At 42.4% G+C, this 14,261-nt stretch overlaps 1 protein-coding gene across 5 annotated transcripts in view; it reads left to right on the top strand.

Annotated features, from left to right (window-relative positions):
• SLC45A1 (solute carrier family 45 member 1) overlaps positions 1-14,261 on the top strand; it is a 92,225-nt gene that overhangs the window by 25,753 nt on the left and 52,211 nt on the right. Inside the window, exon 2 of one of the 5 annotated variants that reach the window (XM_081485614.1) lies at positions 315-411. The exons of the other annotated variants lie outside the window; for them this stretch is intronic. The gene's annotated coding sequence lies outside the window, so the exon portion shown is untranslated. The remainder of the gene's footprint in view (positions 1-314; positions 412-14,261) is intronic. 5 annotated transcript variants of the gene reach the window in all.

A 14,261-nucleotide genomic window follows, 5' to 3' on the forward strand; every position in this document is an offset into this window, starting at 1 on the left:
TAGGGAGCGAAGATTCTATGTGCCAAGGGCTGCGGCCAAAATATTTTGTAAAAGGTTATAAATTGAAAAATGCCAAGTGTATCGACTGCCAGAATCACAGAATAGGGGAGAATGTTCCCAAAGTCCTAACCTCAACACCCAGGCGAAATATTCAATGTGGCAGACTCTCTTCTCTTCTGGGGCTATAACTCTTTGCATTCTGATGAAACGAGTGTTCTGGAGGACAAGTAGAATGGGAATAAATCTGTCCCTTTCTCTTTTCTCTCATTGAATCTACTTTTTGTGGAATCAACCGCTTTCACCCGGTTCCCCAGCTCCTCACTGGAGGGGATAACTCAGAGCCTCTCGTAAACTCGGATCAGCGCACCATGGGGCCAGCCTGCCATAAAAGTGTCTTCTCTCATTTTCAAGGTAAACAAATGTTATTGCCACCAGGAAATAGACCACATGAAAAGAATTGTTGGGAACCTGACAGAGCTGCCCAGACAGTAATTCTTTTCAGTTTCCAAGTTCATTACCCTCGTTAACTCAACTCAATGGGATAGAACAAAAGCCTTCTCGAAAGCCCAATAAATAGGAGGCAAACGTATTCCAAATCCGTGATGGTAAAATTAGGAGAGTGATTCTTCTTGCTCACAATGCATTTTGGTTTTTCCCTTTTGATCGGTTTGCCTTGTCATCCAATCCTTGTGTCCTGTGTTACAAAGTACTCTTTATCGTGAACTCATGGATGATTTGAATGGATGGGAGGATGAACAGTCATAACCCCACATCCCCCAGTTTAGACAGTAACTGTAGGAGGTAGCAGGTGTCACAGACAACTTGGTGAGAAACATAAGTGACTAATGGTGGAAGATGAAATCCTATGAAGGTACAAGGGTCTGTGAAATTTCTGGAGGTCCTATGATCAGTGATGTGCCAGGATTTGCCCTCCAAAGTGAAGGTTTTACTGAGTCCAAGCTCATACTGCTCACTGCAGACAGGCCAATAAATCGAGAGACAATGTACTGGGTAAAGAAGCAGCAATTTTATTTGGAAAGCCAGCAGACCAAGGAAATGGTGGACTCATGTCCCAAAGAACCATCTTGTCTGAGTTAGAATTCAGGCTTCTTTTATACTGAAGTGGGAGGGAGCAAATTCAAACACTTCCTGGTTCCAGTCAGACTGCGGAGGGAATGTGTTAATTTCTTCCTTCCTGCAACCATTCATAGGTTGGCCTGGTCAGGGTGTTCCTGTGAGCTAAACAGAGGTGTTTTAGCTTAATGCTCACTACATGTGAGGCAAGGTTCTCAGAGATGGGCCATTCTGTAATTATTGTTGTTATTGTTCAGTCACTCAGTCATGTCCGACTCTTTGCAACCCCATGGACTGCAGCATGCCAGGCTTCCCTGTCCTTCACTATCTCCCAGAGTTTGCTCAAACTCATGTCCATGGAGTCGATGATGCCATCCAACCATCTCATCCTCTGTCATCCCCTTCCCCTCCTGCCTTCAATCTTTCCCAGCGTCAGGGTCTTTTCCAATAAGTCAGCTCTTTGCATCAGGTGGCCAAAGTATTGGAGCTTCAGCTTCATCATTAGTCCTTTCAATGATTATTTAGGGTTGATTTCCTTTAGGACTAACTGGTTTGATCTCCTTGCAGTCCAAAGGACTCTCCAGAGTCTTCTCCAGCACCACAGCTCAAAACCATCAATTCTTTGGTTCTCAGCCTTCTTTATGGTCCAGCTCTCACATCCATACATGACTTCTGAGAAAACCATAGCTTGACTATATTGACCTTTGTCAGCAAAGTGATGTCTCTGCTTTTTAATACTCTGTCTAGGTTGGTCATAGCTTTTCTTCCAAGGAGCAAGTGTCTTTTAATTTCATGGCTGCAGTCACCATCTGCAGTGATTTTGGAGCCCAATAAAATAAAATCTCTCACTGTTTCCATTTTTCCCCATTTATTTGCCATGAAATGATGGGACCAGATGCCATGGTTTTTTAAATGTTGATTTTTAAGCCAGGTTTTTCTCTCTCCTCTTTCATCTTCATCAAGAGGCTCTTTAGTTCCTCTTTGCTCTCTGCCATTAAGGTGGTGCCATTCTATATGATTTAAGCTCATAAGTAACATCCATTTAGTGATTAACTTGCAGCAAAAGCAACAGAAGAAAATGGTTAAAGTAAAAGAAACAGATCCGATATGGAGTCAGATTTGTTCTTCCTTGTTACAAAAGGGTAGTCACTGCTCTTTGAGTCCCTGCTATCAAGTGAGAATGAGGCACATGCTTGGAGGATTGCTGGGTTTTGGAGACTACATATGGCATATTTAGCTTGCCAGTTGCCAAAAGTCACCAGTTTGGAAAGGGCCAAAGAGCCAGAGAAGGCACTTCAGTTTGGACAGGCTATAATGTGGTGGCTCTGATCCTCAGTGTCTGTGGCCCAGCTTCACCCCATTGAGAGTTGCCTGTCTTACCACGTGCACAAGCCCCCAAAGCACTGGCTTTACAAGATGCTATGATGGTTAGTTTTGTGTCAACTTAACTGGGCTACAAGGTGCCTGGATGTTTGGTCAAACATTATTCTGGGTGTTTCTGTGAGGGTGTTTCATAATGAGATTAACTTTGGAATCGGTAGACTGAATAATACAGGTTGCTTTCCCCAATGTGGTGGGCCCCATCCAATCAGTTGAAGGCCTGAATAGAACAAAAGGGTCAACCCTCTGGTAAGTAAGGGAGGACTCCTCCTGCCCGACTGCTTTGATCTTTCTCCTGATTTTGGACTCAAACGGAATCATTGGCTCTTTCTGGCTGTCAAGCCTGCTAGCATTCAAACTGGAACTACACCATCAGCTCACTTGGGGTCTCCAACATCCTGACTGTAGATCTATGGGCTTATGAGCCTCCATAATCATCTGGGTCAAATCCTTATAATAAATATCTGTACATAAATATGTACATTCTATTGGCTCTGGTCCTCGGTAGAATACCAACTAATGCAGATGCTGACATGGTCTTCTGAGAGCTCAATTATTGCATCAGATGGGAGTCCAGAGGTTGTGAAAGTGAGTACTGTCAAGGAGGTTAAACATCCAGCTTCCATCCAGAGGTTCATACTTGGTGCCCTTCTCCCTGTGGCAGGAATATGTATGTCTGGGACCCAGGAGTGGAGGTAGTATTCACCCCTTCTTTTTCTTTCTTTACTTCACAGTTACATATAGAATATGTTTGTGGTGCTAAATTTACCTTTTAACTCATAATCTGCATGCTGCTGCTGCCAAGTTGCTTTAATCATGTCCAATTCTTTGTAACTCCATAGACTGGAGCCCATCAGGCTCCTCTGTCCATGGAATTCTCCAGGCAAGAATACTGAAGTGGGTTGACATGCCTTCCTCCAGGGGATCTTTCTGACCCAGGGATAAAATTCACATCTTTTACATCTCCTGACTTGACAGGCAGGTTCTTTACAACCAGCACCACCTGGGAAGCCCAGTCTGCAGCATATCCACATGGAATTGTGATATAACCAGAGGAAAAACAGACTTTCCTCCAGATTCTGAACTTGAAACTGGATACATTTGTGTATGAGTTATTGGGTGTTGGATAATAAAGAGGCTCATTTTCATTTGCACATATAATAGCTGTGCTTTATTTCAGGCTATTCTGTAAATATTTGCATATGAAGCAGAAGGCACGGTTGTTGGGCAGAGAGGGATGGTTTGGAATGACTGTCTTGTTACTTTCGCTTGCTGGCACTCAACCTTCTGGCTCCTGGGCTTCCCTCGTAGCTCAGTTGGTAAAGAATCCACCTGCAATGCAGGAGACCCCAGTTCAATTCCTGGGTCGGGAAGATCCACTGGAGAAGGGATAGGTTACCCACTCCAGTATTCTGTGGCTTCCCTTGTGGGTCACCTGGTGAAGAATACACCTGCAATGCAGAAGACCTGGGTTCGATCCCTGGGTTTGGGAAGATCCCCTGGAGAAGGAAAGGGCTACTCACTCCAGTATTCTGGCCTGGAGTATTCCATGGACTGTATACTCCATGGGGTCGCAAAGAGTCAGACACAACTGAGAGACTTCCACTTCACTTCACTTCACAGTGTGACAATAACACAGGTTGGGAATCTAATCCTCTCTAGTTGGATGCAATCTTGATTAAATTGTCCATTAAAAGGCTCTTCCTTCCCTTGCCAAGGGCTGGGTTTGTGACACCAGTTAGATTGATCGAGTATTCTCTCTGTGTGAAACTGAAATTCTTAGCAGAATTGTGCAAACATTTCAAATGGCCAGAGCTGGGTTATCTCAGAGGGGACAACCTGATGAAATTATCACCTTGTTCCTGTTCCCCTGATCCCTGTTCTTGTTCTTTCCAAGCCTGGTGCTTCACTTTTATTTTTTAAGTTTATTATTTATTTATGTTCAGTTGTGCTGGGTCTCTGTTGCTGAGAGCAGGCTTTCTCTAGTTGCAGCAAGCTGGGGCTACTCTGTAGCTGTGGTGTGTGGGCTTCTCATTGCAGTGGCTTCTCTTGTTGCAGAGCATGGGCTCTAGGCACTCGGGCTTCGGTTGTTGTGGCACACAGGCTTAGTTGCCCTGGGGCATGTGGAATCTTCCTGGACCAGAAATTGAACTTGGGTCCCCTGAGTTGGCCGAAAGATTCTATCCACTGGACCACAAGGGGAGTCCCTGATTCTTTACTTTTACTTTGATCCTTTGAGCTACTCCATCTCCTCATCAGTTCCGTCTTAGCTTAAACTTGCCAGAGCCATTATCTCTGATGGTTGAATGCATGGCAGCGGAGAATCACTCTGGGATGGTGCACGGTGAGAACAGAAGAGAACAGAGAGCTGGAGGAAGGTGGGAGAGTCTATGAGACAGAGGCCAAGGGAGAGGTGACGATCAGTGGGGGACTCTGGGGGAATGGTCAGAAACTGCAGGGTGTCCAAGGATGGACAAGCGCCTACTGGATTTGCTGGTGGTTTCTCTGTGACCTTGATGAGAGCACCAGCCTTGTGGTGGGGAAGCTTGGTTGCAGTGGGTTGAGGAGTGAGTGATGGAAGAGAGGGGTAGACAGTGAGCACAGACAATATCTTTTTTTTTTTCTTGAGAACTAGGTTTGGAAATTACATTCCTCTTTTATTTTTTATTTTTCTGAAGTATAGTTGATTTACAACGTTGTGTCAGTTTCAGATATACAGCAAAGTGTTTCAGTTATACATACACATATGTTTTGGGTTGGCAGAAAAATTTGTTTGGTTTTTCCAGAAGATGGTACAAAAACCCAAATGAACTTTTTGGCCAGTCCAACATATCTATATCCTTTTTCAGATTCTTTTCCTTTATAGCTTATTATAAAATACTGAGTATAGTTCACTGTGCGATATAGTAAGTCCTTGTTTTTCATCTATTTTATATATAGGAGTGTGTCTATGTTAATTCCAAACTCCTAACTTAACCCTCCTCCCCTGAGGGATAACCATGAGTTTGTTTTCTGTGTCTGTGAGTCTGTTTCTGTTTCTGAAATAAGTTCATTTCTATCATTTTTTTTTCTAGATTCCACATCTAAGTGATGTCATATGATATTTGTCTGGCTTATTTCACTTAGTATAATAATCTCCAGGTCCATCCATGTTGCTTCAAATGGCATTATTTTGTTCTTTTTTACATCTCAGTAATATTCCATTGTATACGTGTGTATCTCACATCTTCTTTATCCATTCATCTGTCGATGGACACTTAGGTTGCTTCCATGTCTTGGTGACAGTATCTTAGTTAAGATAGAGGTTGGGCTGCTTTCACATACATGACAGCCGCTCAGACAAGACACGGGGTTTATTACTCTCTCCTGTCCTAGCCTGGGGTACATCAGGTGGGCGGCTCCATTCCACCAAGTTATCCAGTGGTTTCTTCTACAGCCTGCTCTGCCCCCACCCCAGCCCTCCCCAGGTATTGCCTATGTCCATCTGGTCAAGGGCAGCTCACAACCTCAGGTCCACAGTCCAGTCCTCAGGGAGGGGAATGAGGAAGCGAGGGTAAGCCACTCCTCTGAGACACACTTCAGAGCATCCCACACCCCATGCGGACCCCAGGCCAGAGCTCAGTGGCATGGCCTCCTCAGCTGGCAAGAGAGCAAGAGAGGCTGACCACATAGTCAGAAGCACGCGACCAGCCAAAGTCAAGGGAAGTTGTTTCCAAAAGAAAGAAGGGGACTGGATGACAAGGAGCCAATAGCAGTCACTGCTACAGACAAGTGTGCCCTTCGGTTGACTTGTGAGGGAAGGAGATGGGGAAATGGCTGGAGGAGTGCTGGTCCCAGGGCCAGGAGACAGAGATGCTGGAGACACAAGAAGAAGAGATGACAATGAGGGGGATCTCAGAGAGGAGGGTGCTGTAGACCAGTGCACAGATGGAGAGCTTGGCATTGGAAAGGATGAAGGCAAGGATGAAAAAGGAGACGAAACTCAAGGAGGCTGGCAGGCTTGGTAGCTGGCAGCCAAGGGTGACTATTGGTTGCCATTTTCTGCATAAAATAGGAACCCACGTCTCCTTCTAAAAATTGAGAGGGAAGGAGGGCAGCTTAGTTTCTGATAGAAATGGTCCTTGTTGGAAGTTTTGATTAGGTGAGGGTGATGGGATCACTTGGCTGGATTGAGAATGCAGATGAAGCTGATGATCAACCATAACCCCTGTCTTGGTGGCTGGGAGATTTCAGCCAGGGGTGCAAAGCAACCAAACACAGGTTCTGAGAACGCACGAAGTTGAGATCTTCCAGTCTAAGTCCATCGGAGGGTACAGATGCTAATCATCACTTCCACAAGTCCAACTTCTTTTTCTTAATTCCTTATTTATTTGTTATTACTTTTATTTATTTTTATTTGAGTTACAATGTCAGGTTAATTTCTACTCTACAGTAAAGTGACTCAGTTATACATATATATATATTCTTTTTCATATTCTCTTTCATTATGGTTTATCATAGGATATTGAGTACAGTTCCCTGTGCTATACAGTAGGACCTTGTTGTCTTTCCATCCTATATACACTAGTTTGCAGCTGCTAATTCAAACTCCCAATCCTTCCGTCCTCCACCCTCCTCCCTGCTGGCAGTCACAAGCCTGTTCTCTGTGTACTTAGACCTTTTAAACAAATGTATGCATTTCCCCTGAATAACAGGCATCATCCATAAATGCATGACAAGATGTTCTTTGTAATGTTGAGAAAGACTGGGACATGAGCAGTGACCATCCCCCCCCACCACCCTGCGCCTGGGGGCGGTGGAGAAGGCTGGCCGCCCTGCTGCGTGGGATAGCAGAGGAAGGATGTCAGCGTCCTGGCTCACCAGTAATTGGTGAGCGTCATGGGTAAAAAGTTTTATGGCCTGTAATAGTTTTCTGTAAAAGAAAATTGCTCCTCCTCGCTGGGCAATTTAGTTATATCTGAGTTAATCCAGGAAAGTCTTATTCATATGAACTCTGACACGCGTGAGTCAAGGGCTCAGTGACACCCAAAGACTTAACAAGGCTCTGTCATCCTTTCAGACCTGGGACGGCTGCTTCCAGGGGTGCTTTGAGGTTGGTCTTGCTCTGTGTTGACCATTTCTGGATGAGTCTTTTGGGATCACTGGTGGTAGGATGGAGCTGGGCAGGGGTCTTCCATAGGATTTTCCCCTCTTGGCTTTGACCAAGTATATCAGCTACAGGCAAGTGCAGCCAAAAGACTTTATGAGCATCGTTACTGGTTCGGTTTCCATGAGGAACCAAGTTCCTGAGAAGTGATTATTACAATAATCATAACAACAATGACAGGTTTCCTCTAAGGGACGTCCCCAGTTAGGTCTTCTATAATTTTCCACAGGGAGACTAGTAAGGCAGAAGAAAACTTTTCTCTTGCTTTTATATAGATTCTGGAGTCCACATATGTTCTTGAATTTAAGCCTATATTTTGTAACCTTTTCCCTGAAAGGCTCAGAACTGCAAAAATATATTATCTTTCAATAACATAATAGAACACAAATGGTTTAAGGGTAAGCCTCATGGGCAAATGATCCTCTCCCCTGTTAGGGAGACCCGCAAGGGACTTACATAGGCAGTGTCTTCGCTGATTTGCCATTTGCTGAATGAGCACCTTGTATTTATAAAGTAACTTCGAATTTCAACGATGCTGTCACACCATGCGATATTTGTATCAGGGGGAGAAAATAACTTTCACTTTATATTGTGAATGAAATGACTCCAAGCCGTTTATTTCCTGGGGAGAATTAGGCAGATTGCACCAAGTCTCTGAATAAAGAACAGAAAATGTGTTAATATAATGCGGAGTAAGCTCTTTGCTGGACATTATTTCATTGCCTGCATTACTGGTACAAATGAGTCATAAATACTATCAAGATATGTGTAGATTTTTAAACATTAACCTAGAATCTGAGAGTAAGAATAACCATGAGTTGAGGATAAACTTATAGGGTAAGAGATTCTATTTTAAATGTATATACATGTCACTGAGTCCTTGTTTGGGTGGGTCTCCACTTATTCTTAAAAGGATAAGCTAGTTAGGAGGAAGAAAGCATGCTTACTAAAATATAGCTCCTGGGGGCTTCTCTGGCAGTCCAGTGGTTAAGACTTCATGCTTCCCCTGCAGGGTGCATGGGTTCGCTCCTTGGTCAAGGAACTAAGATTCCACATACCATACAGAGGAGCCAAAATTTTTTTTTAATTAAAAAATAGCATGGCTCTCGTGTTTCAAGCAAAGTTCTCTGTCAAGGGAGATTCTCATCCTTTCATTTTATCCTTTATTTATAATCAGGTCTTTGCTGGCAGCCTGGACATCTCACCCTGATACACAAACACACACACACACACACACACACACACACACACAGAGTGAATGCCCACAAGAATAAAGAAAACTGAGTAAAATATGCCTTACTTCCAGTTTGTAATGAAATTCTCAGAACCCAATCCATTATGGTAATGGGTCATTCCTATCAAAATAGGGATCCATAATTTTCAGTAGATCCCCAATTTCTAAGATTTGCATCAAAACACGTTTGTTAAAGTGCCTACTTGCATTGGACACTTCTGGCTTCCCCTTCAAATTCTCTCCACCTCCCCTCTTTCTCTAGTTAGTTCTGAGCAGACTTCTACCCACTTTGCCCAGAGCAGGGCTTGGGGGTCAGGAGGAGGACCACACATGTCTCAAGCCCAGGTAGAATGCCTCTGCTAACAGGTGATGCAGGGGGACCAGTTGTTCTTGATCTATGCCCAGCTCAGAGGTGTGGGGAGATAGAGTCTAGTGAGTGATAGTTGTTCAGTCATGTCCGACTCTGTGTGACCCCGTGGACTGTAGCCCGCCAGGCTCCTCTGTCCATGGAATTCTCCAGGCAAGAATACTGTCTGGGGTCTACCCCTAACCAATGGTGGACAGGACCTGGTGGATATAGTCTTCCCCCATTTCTCCCTGGGAGGACAGTTCTGAGAGTAGTTTTGTTTTATAAGGCTCCAGAGAGAGTCGCACGAAATGGAACCACCTGGCCGACTCAATAATACATCATTGAATTGGCTTTCTTCCCTTTCATGTCTGTGATCCTCACTGCTGTTTTCCAGGCTTATACACTCCCAGGTAAACTACCTTTACACAAGCCTTTCTCAGAACTCAGATCAAGAGCAACTTGAGTTTATTTCAAGAAAAATCCCCCACTTAATTATTACTTCTATCAACATTTTAATCTCCTACCCACGGAAATTAAATTTTAATATTCCATGACAGTTTTAACCATGAAGCTTGACTGTCTCACTGTGACACTTGCTGGAATTGTGCTGGTGATGATTAAATAGTGTAGCTACCTATGGACCTTAGGGGCAAGTTGAGACTGTGGAAGGGATGTGGACTTTGAGTTTCCAGTCAAGCCCCACATCTTGCTAAATGTGTGACCTTGGGCAAATCACTTAACCTCTCTGAGCCTCGTTTATGAAATGACCTTACAATCAAGCTAGAAGTTAATGACAAATGAAACATGAAAAGACCTTTCACCTGGAAATTTTAAAACTTCTGATCTGTCAAGTCAATGAACAGATATAAAATGAAATTATACAATGCCTTGAAATAACAATGGTAAAAACACAATAAAATGCCTAAGATAGAGAGCAAAAATCATAACATTTAACACCAGTATAAGTAAAAATAAAGAGAAGAAAACGAATGAGTTAAACACCCAACACAAAATAGAAGACAGGCAAACAAGAGAGGACAAAAGTTATTGACAACCCTCGGGAAAGCTTGCAAATTCCTAGAAAAAAATATAGCCTGTCAAAACTGATTGGAGAAGAAATGGAAAACCCAGTCCTCCCTAAGTTAGCACACTCCCAATGAGAATATTATCATGTTTTTTCCCTAGGACAAGATGTGTTAATTATAAAGGTCATTTGGAAGAATGAACAAGCAAAATAGCCAGGAAAATCCCACCCCCAAAGAAGTACAATGATGAAGGGTTAGTTAGCACAAGCAGATATGAAAATATATCCTAAAGCTTTCATAATTAAAACATTGTGGTATCATTGCATATATAGTCACAAATTAGTTTGAAAATTTAAATATATGAATCTGAGATATACATGACATTGAGATATTGAGAAGGCATATGAAAAAATACAAAATTGATCCCATTCTTACACCATGCACCAGGATATATTCTAATAGGATCACAGATTCAGACGCAAATTGAAGAAAACATGGGGAAACTTTTATAAAGCCTAGGAGTTATAACCCAGAAACTTTCCGGACTATGACAAATTCCAGAAGCGGTAAGGAAAAGGATTGACTGATGTGTTTACATAAAAGTATAAAATTACATAGCCCAAAGCACCATAAAGTATATAGAAATACGAACAACAAAGTGGGGAAAACATTTACAGATTTTGTTGCAAATAAGAGGATTAATACATTAGGTTAAATTATCTGAAATTGCCGGTATTAGACCATTTTAGACCTAACAAGATAGTAATTTCATATGGTTCAACTTAATAACTAATAATAGAGAATTTCTAAAAAGTGAGCAATACCTCCATAGAATAATGAACTAGAGATATCAATACACGATTTGATAAACAAAAATGCAAGCAGATTTTAGCTATATGACAAGGTGCTGAAAGTGAAAGTCACTCAGTCGTGTCCGACTTTGCGACCCCATTCTCGAGGGCCGGAATACTGGAGTGGGTAGCCTTTCCCTTCTCCAGGGGTCTTCCCAACCCAGGGATCAAACCCAGGTCTCCCACATTCCAGGCAGATTCTTTACCAGCTGAGCCACACAGGAAGCCCAAGAATGCTGGAGTGGGTAGCCCATCCCTTCTCCAGGGGATCTTCCTGACCCAGGAATAGAACCGAGGTCTCCTGCATTGCAGGCAGATTCTTTACCAACTGAGCTATGAGAAGCACACTCATAAAATTCTATCCCAAAGATTGCAAAAATGCCCAAAAGATATGCAAAGGCAATTTAGTGCAACACTGTGTGTAATAGCAAAAGACTGGAAACAACCCAAATCTGTTGACATCTGAAAGAGTAATTTCTCCAACTTTTATTTTCTGGGACTATGTCAAACATTATTGGATCTTTGTATTTCTACATACATTTTGTTTGTTTTGGCTGCTCTGGGTCTTCGTTGCTGTGCACAGTCTTTCTCTAGTTGTGATGAGCAGGGACTACACTCTAGTTGAGATGTGTGGGCTCCTCATTGTGATGGTTTCTCTTGTCTCGGAGCATAAGCTCTAGGCCCACAGGCTCAGTAGTTGCGGCATGTGGGCTTCTGCAGTTGTGGCACAGAGATTTAATTGCTCCGAGGAATGTGGAATCTTTCTGGACCAGGGATTGAAGCTGTGTCGCCTGCATTGTCAGGCAGATTCTTATTCATTGTGCCACCAGGGAAGTCCTCTATACACATTTCTGAATCTGTTTTTCAATACACACACATACATACACACACACACACACACACACATACACGCACACACACAAACACGTCCTGCTGAGATCTGTGTTGGGATTACATTGAATCTGTAGATCAGTTTGGCAGAATTGACATCTTTACAGAACTGAGTACTTAGTCCATGAACATTTAGTTAGATCTTCTTTAATTAATCCCAGTAATGCTTCATAGTTTCCTATGTAGAGAATATAAGCATCTTTTTTTTTAGATTTATTCCTGTGCTTTTGGTGTTCTTGGGAACAATGATAAATGGCATCTTATTTTTAATATTTTTAAATTTCACTTTCTAGTTCAGTTCAGTCACTCAGTCGTGTCCAGCTCTTTGCGACCCCATGGACTGCAGCACGCCAGGCTTCCCTGTCTCCTGGAGTTTACCCAAATTCTTGTCCATTGAGTCGGTGATGCCATCCAACCATCTCATCCTCTATCGTCCCCTTCTCCTCCTGCCCTCAATCTTTCCCAGCATCAGGGTCTTTTCCAATGAGTTAGCTCTTCACATCAGGTGGCCAAAGTATTGGAGTTTCAGCTTCAACATCAGTCCTTCCAATGAACACCCAGGACCAATCTCCCTTAGGATGGACTGGTTGGATCTCCTTGCAGTCCAAGGGACTCTCAAGAGTCTTCTCCAACACCACAGTTCAAAAGCATCAATTCTTCAGCACTCAGCTTTCTTTACAACTCTCACACCCATACATGACTACTGGAAAAACCATAGCTTTGACTAGACGGACCTTTGTTGGCAAAGTAATGTCTCTGCTTTTTAATATGCTATCTAGGTTGGTCATAACTTTCCTTCCAAGGAGTAAGCGTCTTTTAATTTCATGGCTGCAATCACCATCTGCAGTTATTTTGGAGCCCCCAAAAATAAGTCTGTCACTGTCTCCACTGTTTCCCTATCTATTTGCCATGAAGCGATGGGACCAGATGCCATGATCTTAGTTTTCTGAATGTTGAGCTTTAAGCCAACTTTTTCACTCTCCTCTTTCACTTTCATCAAGAGGCTCTTTAGTTCTTTTTCACTTTCTGCCATAAGGGTAGTGTCATCTGCATATCTGAGGTTATTGATTTTTCTCCCAGCAATCTTGATTCCAGCTTGTTCTTCATCCAGCCCAGCATTTCTCATGATGTATTCCACATATAAGTTAAATAAGCAGGGTAACAATATACAGCCTTGACGTACTCCTTTTCCTATTTGGAACCAGTCTGTTGTTCCATGTCCAGTTCTAACTGTTGCTTCCTGACCTGCATACAGATTTCTCAAGAGGCAGGTCAGGCAGTCTGGTATTTCCATCTCTTGAAGAATTTTCCACAGCTTATTGTGATCCACACAGTCAAAGGCTTTGGCATAGTCAAGAAAGCAGAAATAGATGTTTTTCTGGAACTCTCTTGTTTTTTCGATGATCCAGCAGATGTTGGCAATTTGATCTCTGGTTCATCTGCCTTTTCTAAATCCAGCTTGAACATCTGGAAGTTCACGGTTCACGTATCACTGAAGCCTGGCTTAGAGAATTTTGAGCATTACTTTGCTAGTGTGTGAGATGAGTGCAATTGTGTGGTAGTTTGAGCATTCTTTGGCATTGCCTTTCTTTGGGATTGGAATGTTCTAGTTGTTATTGGAATATAAAAAAAATAGTTTCATTTTTTCCACATTGATTTTTCAGTGACTTTGCTAAGTCCACTTATTAATTCTAATAGTTTATTGGTATATTTTAAATTCTTTGGTACACAGGTAATCATGAGGTCTGTGAATAATGATAGTCTATACCCTACACTTGAATTTTCATATCATTTTTTTTTCAGTTTACTGATCTGGCTAGGACCTACAATATTTGCTACAGGATTTTTTTGTACATACCATTTACAATATTCAAAAAACAAAGATCATGGCATCCAGTCCCATCATTTCATGCAAATAGATGGGGAAACAATGGAAACAATGACAGACTTTATTTTCTTGGGCTCCAAAATCACTGCAGATGGTGACTGCAGCCATGAAATTAAAAGACGCTGTTCCTTGGAAGGAAAGCTATGACTAACCTAGATAGCATATTAAAAAGCAGAGATATCACTTTACCAACAAGGTCCATAGAGTCAAAGCTATGGTTTTTCCAATAGTAATGTATGAATGTGAGAATTGGACCATAAAGAAGGCTGAATGCCAAAGAATTGATGCTTTTGAACTGTGGTGTTGGAGGAGACTCTTGAGAGTCCCTTGACAGCAAGGATTTCAAACCAGTCAATTGTAAAGGAAATCATCCCTGAATATTCATGGGAAAGACTGATGCTGAAGCTGAAACTTCAATACTTT

This window comes from Giraffa tippelskirchi, chromosome 5 (assembly GCF_054371585.1).
Source record: "Giraffa tippelskirchi isolate mGirTip1 chromosome 5, T2T-mGirTip1v1.2.pri, whole genome shotgun sequence".
NCBI classification, from domain to species: Eukaryota; Metazoa; Chordata; class Mammalia; order Artiodactyla; family Giraffidae; genus Giraffa; species Giraffa tippelskirchi.